This window comes from Bufo bufo, chromosome 3, assembly GCF_905171765.1.
Source record: "Bufo bufo chromosome 3, aBufBuf1.1, whole genome shotgun sequence".
Taxonomy (NCBI): domain Eukaryota; kingdom Metazoa; phylum Chordata; class Amphibia; order Anura; family Bufonidae; genus Bufo; species Bufo bufo.
This window is the reverse complement of record NC_053391.1, coordinates 399,699,790-399,707,296: the sequence shown is the minus strand read 5'-3', so window position 1 is coordinate 399,707,296 and position 7,507 is coordinate 399,699,790.

Genomic DNA, 7,507 nt, shown 5'->3' with positions numbered 1-7,507 from the left:
GAGCGGCCGAGCGAGCGCTCGCCTCTCAGTGCGCCTGCGCCGACTGAAGACAGGTACGGCGCAGGCGCCAGATTTTGAATGCAAACAGGGCCAGCAGAGAAAGATCCCGTCCGCTGGCCCTGTCAATCAACATGCGGAGGGGGCGTCTTTAGGATAGGAGGATGCGGCTGCTACCAGCAAGTAGCCGCCCTACTTGCTGGTAGCAAGGTAATTTGCATATTTTAAAAGTACGTTTTTAACATAATCTGCTGAACCAAAATGATTAATTACAGTATGTATGCATAAATCGCAGTATAGGGATTAAAAGTAAACAAAAAAAAAAGGTTTAGTAGGGTGACAGAAGCCCTTTAAAATAGTGCAGATGTGTGAAAAATCTTAGGTGTCAGAAAGTAAAACATAAGAACATGAGGAAGTGATTATATGGATCGGGAGGAGAAGGGCAGAACAGTGGATGTTTGAGGAATAGTATCTAGATCTCACTGAGGAAGGTTGGAGGAGACAAGCTGAATAAGGCCGAATGCACGCGGCCGTGGAACACGGACGTGAGCGGTCCGTGGTATCCCGGCCTGGCATCCTGCTGACAGCAGGAGTGCACGGCGTCATTGGTTGCTATGACGCCGTGCGCTTCATGCCGTCGCTGCACTACAGTAATACACTCGTATATTTGCTAGATGGAGATACTCAAGTCATTAAAGGGAATCTGTCATCGTGAAAATGCAGTGCAATCTTCAGGCAGCATGTTAAAAAGCAGGATGAGCTGAGCAGATTGAGATATAGTTTTATGGGAAATTATTTAGTATGACTTGTATTTTATTCATTACATTTGATAATTCTGGACATGACAAGTTTAATGAGCTATTATGATAAAAAATAATAATAATACACAAAAATATGCTACTGTTTGTGTAGTAGCCAAGAATTAAGAACTCAGTAGTCATTGCCATGGTCCCACTGTACTGATGAGTCGGGTGCTCTCATTGTCCAGTCAGAAATGATTCATGATCCTCAATGTGACGGGCATATACACCAGTAGACGTCAAGCAGTCATGAGGTTGGTGGAGGAGGCAAGGAGAGGACTATGATTCTGCTGTAGTTCATCTTCTGAGCTTTTATCCAGCAGCACAGTACTGTTCTTTCTCTGCTGGTTCATATAAAAGCCGATATTCCTTGTTATTGTATTATGCCGACCTTCACTTAAGCAGAATATATCAATGACAGATATGCTTTAAATTGTATTATACATTAGCAGTAGAGATGAACGAAACTGTATTATACATTAGCAGTAGAGATGAACGAATGTATTCGCAGATTCATAGACTTGGTACGAATATCTGATATTTGTTTAGGCACCAAATCGAACCTAGATCTTTTCTAGTTTAATTCGGATGAATCTTGTAAAACAGCGCTCAGAGCCATTGTACTGAGGTATTGACATGTTGCAAAAGCACCAGGGAGGAGGAAGAAGCCCTGTCACATGACTCAGACAAAGCACTAACCGCAGTTTGAGGCAGCAACGAAAAAAAGATAGTTACACCTGACGATGTCAGGCCATTTGTTTTTTTAAGTGAGTGCACATAATCAATCGATAATGTTGTGTCACCAGTAGGCAAGAGGAAAATGCGGCCAAGCAATAACCGGCAACCATAAAAGTAGATATTTACACCTGACGCTTTATCAGACCATTTACTTTTTAATTTATTTTTAACTAGCAGAAGGAACCAGCTTCGCACAGGTATATTTCATCTATTTCATTTAATGTTTGTGTGTGTGGTTAAAGATAAGAAAAGATATTGACAGTATACCCCATAACAGTGACCTCTACAGCACACCGCCCCTTTAACAGTGAATTCCACAGTCCCCCACCCCTTAACACTGACCCCTCCCACAGTGCCCCGCCACTTTAAAATAGGACCTCCACAGCAGCCCATCCCCTTAACTTTGACCTTTCCATCAGCCCGCCCCTTTAACAGTGAGTTTCACAGCACCCCACTCCCTTGACAGTGACCTCCTCAGAGGCCCTCCCCTTTAACAGTGACCTCCACAGTACACCACTGCATTAACAGTGACCTCACAGTACCCCGCTGCCTTAACAGTGACCTTCACAGCAGTTGCCCCTTAAATAGTGGCCCGTGGCCCCTTAACAGTGACCTCCACAGTGTCCGCCCCTTTAACAGTGACCTCCACAGTGGCCTGCCCCCTTAACAGTAACATCCACAGTGAACGCCTCTAACAGTGATATTCACAGTGCTCACCCCTTTAACAGTGACATCCACAGTGCCATGCCCATTTAATACTAGGGCTACATGATGACATGTGTCGCGCAACATTTTTTCTCAACAATTTTTATAATGATAGGCTATGGTGTCGCAGTGCAACACCATAGACTATCATTACAAAAATTGTTGCACGACATTGGTGCGACATTAATGTCACACGACACATGTAGTAGTGTAGTTGTGCCCTATGTGTCATGTGACACATGTTGTCGTGTAGCCCTAGCCTAAAGCTCACCTACAGCAGTGAAGAAAAATGGCTGGGTTGTTATGGAAACTTGGAGTAAAACTGTGTATGTGGAGGCTGGAGGACCTGCGAGCTTCTATTGGCTGATAAGGGACATGTGACCGTGTGTATGGCAGTTGGGATATGAAGAGAAAGACTTGCAGGCTTGTGTTGGCTAATGCAGGTCATTTTTGGGGAATATCTCAGGAATGGTACGTCCTAGAGAGCTGTGACCCCCACAAGATTTATTTTCAGGTAGCAAGGGATGTGTATACTAAGATTCGTTGAAATCGATGTTTGCGTTTTTGAGTGATCGCGGAACATACATACATACACACATATATACGTCCTTCTTTATATACACTGAACAAAAATATAAACGCAACACTTTCGGTTTTGCTCCTATTTTGCATGAGCTGAACTCAAAGATCTGAAACATTTTCTACATACACAAAAGACCCATTACTCTCAAATATTGTTCACAAATCTGTCTAAATATGTGCTAGTGAGCACTGCTCCTTTGCCGAGATAACCCATCCCACCTCACAGGTGTGGCATATCAAGGTGCTGATTAGACAGCATAAATATTGCATAGGTGTGCCTTAGACTTCCCACAATAAAAGGCCACTTTGAAGTGTGCATAGTTTTGCCTTACTGGGGGTGGGGGGGGGAGGGGTCAGAAAACCAGTCAGTATCTGGTGTGGCCACCACTTCCCTCACGCAGCGCAACACATCTTCGTCGCATAGAGTTGATCAGGTTGTTGATTGTGGCCTGAGGACTGTCGGTCCACTCCACTTCAATAGCTGTGCGAAGTTGCAGAATATTGGCAGGAACTGGAACACGCTGTTGTATACGCTGATCCAGAGCATCCCAAACATGCTCAATGGGTGACGTGTCTGGTGAGTATGCTGGCCATGCAAGAACTGGGATATTTTCAGCTTCCAGGAATTGTGCACAGATCGTTGCAATATGGGGCCGTGCATTATCATGCTGCAACATGAGGTGATGGTCGTGGATGAATGGCACAACAATGGGCCTCAGGATCTCATCACAGTATCTCTGTGCATTCAAAATGCCATCAATAAAATGCACCTGTGTTCGTTGTCCATAACATACGCCTGCCCATACCATAACCCCACCGCCACCATGGGCCACTCGATCCACAATGCTGACGTCAGAAAACCGCTCACCCACACGACGTCACACACTGTCTGCCATCTGCCCTGAACAGTGAAAACCAGGACTCATGAGCACTTCTCCAACGTGCCAGACTCCATAGAATGTGAGCATTTTCCCACTCAAGGCGATTACGACGACGAACTGCAGTCAGGTCCAGACCTCAATGAGGACGACAAGCATGCAGATGAGCTTTCCTGAGATGGTTTCTGACAGTTTGTGCAAAAATTCTTTGGTTATGCAAACCGATTGTTGCTGCAGCTGTCCGGGTAGCTGGTCTCAGACGATCATGGTGGTGAACATGCTGGATGTGGAGGTCCTGGGCCGTGGTCTGCGGTTGTGATGCATGTTGGATGTACTGCCAAATTCTCTGAAATGCCTTTGAAGATGGCTTATCGAAGAGAAATGAACATTCATTGTACGAGCAACAGCTCTGGTAGAAATTCCTGCAGTCAGCATGCCAATTGCACCCTCCCTCAAACGTTGCAACATCTTTGGCATTGTGCTGTGTAATCAAATTGCACATTTCAGAGTGGTCTTTTATTGTGGGCAGTCTAAGGCACACCTGTGCAATATTCATGCTGTCTAATTAGCCCCTTGATATGCCACACCTGTAAGGTGGGATGGATTATCTCGGCAAAGGAGAAGTGCTCACTAATACAGATTTAGATAGATTTGTGAACAATATTTGAGAGTAATGGGTCTTTTGTGTATGTAGAAAATGTTTCATATCTTTGAGTTCAGCTCATGCAAAATGGAAGCAAAATCGAAAGAGTGGCATCTATACTTTTGTTCAGTGTATATAAATTACCAAATGTTGACCGTTATTTGGTGGTGGGTGCAGTCAGTCAGTTAATTATAACCAAGTGAGCACAGTAAATGCCATAGACGTGCCTGTAGTAAATAATCCATACATTTCAAGTGTTGGGGAAACGTCTGGTTGAACAATATTCTTTTGCAATTTATTTTTTCTGATTCTTTGTATTTGAATACTCATATAAGTCAGATTAGACAAGAATCTGTTACAGGTGCCAAGTTTCAACTTCATTCACCAAATAAATTCTCAAAAACATTGTCTTCTTGATTGTATTCTGTAGAAAGGGATTAGAACATTTTTTTTAAACTCTTTGTATTTTAGTTGTACAGTATAAAAACAGTTCCATAGGTTGTCTTACTGTGTACAGTAGACCGCCCACCATCACAACTTAGAAATGTTTGAAAAGCGGAAGGGTCCCACTTTGAAACATAAGACCCAGACCTTGCACTCCAGAAGTAAGAATGTGGCTAGTAGCAGTGGCACAGGTCATGTAGATGGTACCAATAGTAGTAGTAGTAGTAAGCCCTGGCTTCCGGAAGGTGCAACCTTATCCTAGAGGAGAAAGTGGATAAGATTGTGGAATGGATGGCTCATTCCTCCTCTCAGTCACATCAGGATGACGTGCCTTCTGAGTCAGACAGAATACCTTCAAGCCAGGGGTCAGAGCAGTCCTCCTGCTTCTCCTCCTTTTAGCTACAGTGAAGCCTGTCATGTGGGTCCTCTGTGTCTACACTGCCCCCTCCGAGTGGTGCGCCTTCTTTTTTTACTTATGAAGATGCCACCGAACCCCACTGTACACTCCGACAGATAGTCTGGAGAGTCTTCTCAATGACTTTTAGAGAGCAGTAAGCTTTTAGATTGCCTGGAAGTGGAGGTTCGCGAGGAGGTGAGGAACCTATGCGCAGTGGTAGTATTAGTAGGGGCACCCGTAGCCAGGGTGGTGTAGGTAGTGTTAGTGGTGGCACATTCAGAGCAGGGAATCTACAGGTAGGCCAAGGGCTAAACATGAGCTATTACAGTCTGATAAAAGTGGCAGAGAGGTTGAGGAGTCCGATAATGATGATTGTGTGTTAGTCAGGACATGGGAGCCGGATCAGGGTGGTGAGGAAGTGTTCACATCAGAGGACAAGGATGATGGTAGTGGCAGCAACAAATGGTAGAGGTGAAGTAGGGCCAGACCGGCTTTGGGAACTGGAGAGGCTGCAAGTAGCATAGGGGCAGATTCAGGGCCGAAGCGTGCAAGGGCTAAGACAAGCTCAGCTACCTCTGGAGGGAGCGGGCAAAAATCTGGTGTCTGGAAGTTCTTTTCCACTCTGCCAGAAGATAGCAGCACTGCCCTGTGCAGACTCTGCAAGCACAAAATTTAGCCGTGGGACAAAAGACTCAAACGTAGGCACCACCACTCTGTGGAACCATGTCAAGTGGCGTAAACCCATGCAGTTGTCAAAACAAGGTGGCTGTCATCTACCACAAGAAAAGTTAGATTTTTCTCTGGGGCTCCCTTGGGGCAGCCAGCCCACATGCATGGGCAGTACTAAGTCTTTCATGTCCTTCTCATCATCCATGTGTGCTTCTCCAGCTTCTCCTCCTTCGTCAGGCATCAATAATGGTATGCGTGGCCAAGAAGCAAGTTTATGCACCCAGCAATCCCACAGTGTGCAAACTTAATTTCCACCTGGCCATGTTGTTGGAGGTGCAGTCACTGCCTTACAGTTGAGTCTTCTGCCATTATGGAGTTGATGGCCTGCACTCAGCTGTAGAGATGGCCTTGCGGTTTGCCCGGGGGTCATTTCGTGGCAAACTTTGCGTGTTCGCGATTCCACGAACATGCGAACATATGGAGAAATTTGCGCCCGCCATATTTTTTCACATTGTGAAGAACTTTGATCCATGACACATCCTGGCACAGGGATATCTTTTCACTTCACACGTCCGCAAAATGGGTCCCCATCCGTTTCGCAATTTTGGCCGGAATGTGCTGTTCGCATCCGCATTTGCGGATCCACATCCGCATTTGCGGATCCGCACTTCCACATCTGTGCTTCTGTTTCCGCAAAAAAATAGAACATGTCCTATTCTTGTCCGCAATTGCAGACAAGATTAGGCATTTTCTATTATAGTGCCGGTGATGTGCAGTCCACAAATTGCGGAATGCACATTGCCGGTGTCCGTGTTTTGCGGATCCGCAAAACACTTATGGACGTGTGAATGGACCCTCATAGTAAAATTATTAAAGGTTACGTTTTATCTTCATGTATATTCTAATGGATTGCCTTCCTTGTACAATGTTATAATATACTTTCTATGTTAGAAAGTACACTGCTCAAAAAAATAAAGGGAACACTTAAACAACACAATGTAACTCCAAGTCAATCACACTTCTGTGAAATCAAACTGTCCACTTAGGAAGCAACACTGAGTGACAATCAATTTCACATGCTGTTATGCAAATGGGATAGACAATAGGTGGAAATTATAGGCAATTAGCAAGACACCCCCAATAAAGGAGTGGTTCTGCAGGTGGTGACCACAGACCACTTCTCAGTTCCTATGCTTCCTGGCTGATGTTTTGGTCACTTTTGAATGCTGGCGGTGCTTTCACTCTAGTGGTAGCATAAGACGGAGTCTACAACCCACACAAGTGGCTCAGGTAGTGCAGCTTATCCAGGATGGCACATCAATGCGAGCTGTGGCAAGAAGGTTTGCTGTGTCTGTCAGCGTAGTGTCCAGAGCATGGAGGCGCTACCAGGAGACAGGCCAGTACATCAGGAGATGTGGAGGAGGCCGTAGGAGGGCAACAATCCAGCAGCAGGACCGCTACCTCCGCCTTTGTGCAAGGAGGAACAGGAGGAGCACTGCCAGAGCCCTGCAAAATGACCTCCAGCAGGCCACAAATATGCATGTGGATGCTCAAACGGTCAAAAACAGACTCCATGAGGGCGATATGAGGGCCCGTCGTCCACAGGCGGGGGTTGTGCTTACAGCCCAACACCGTGCAGGACGTTTGGCATTTG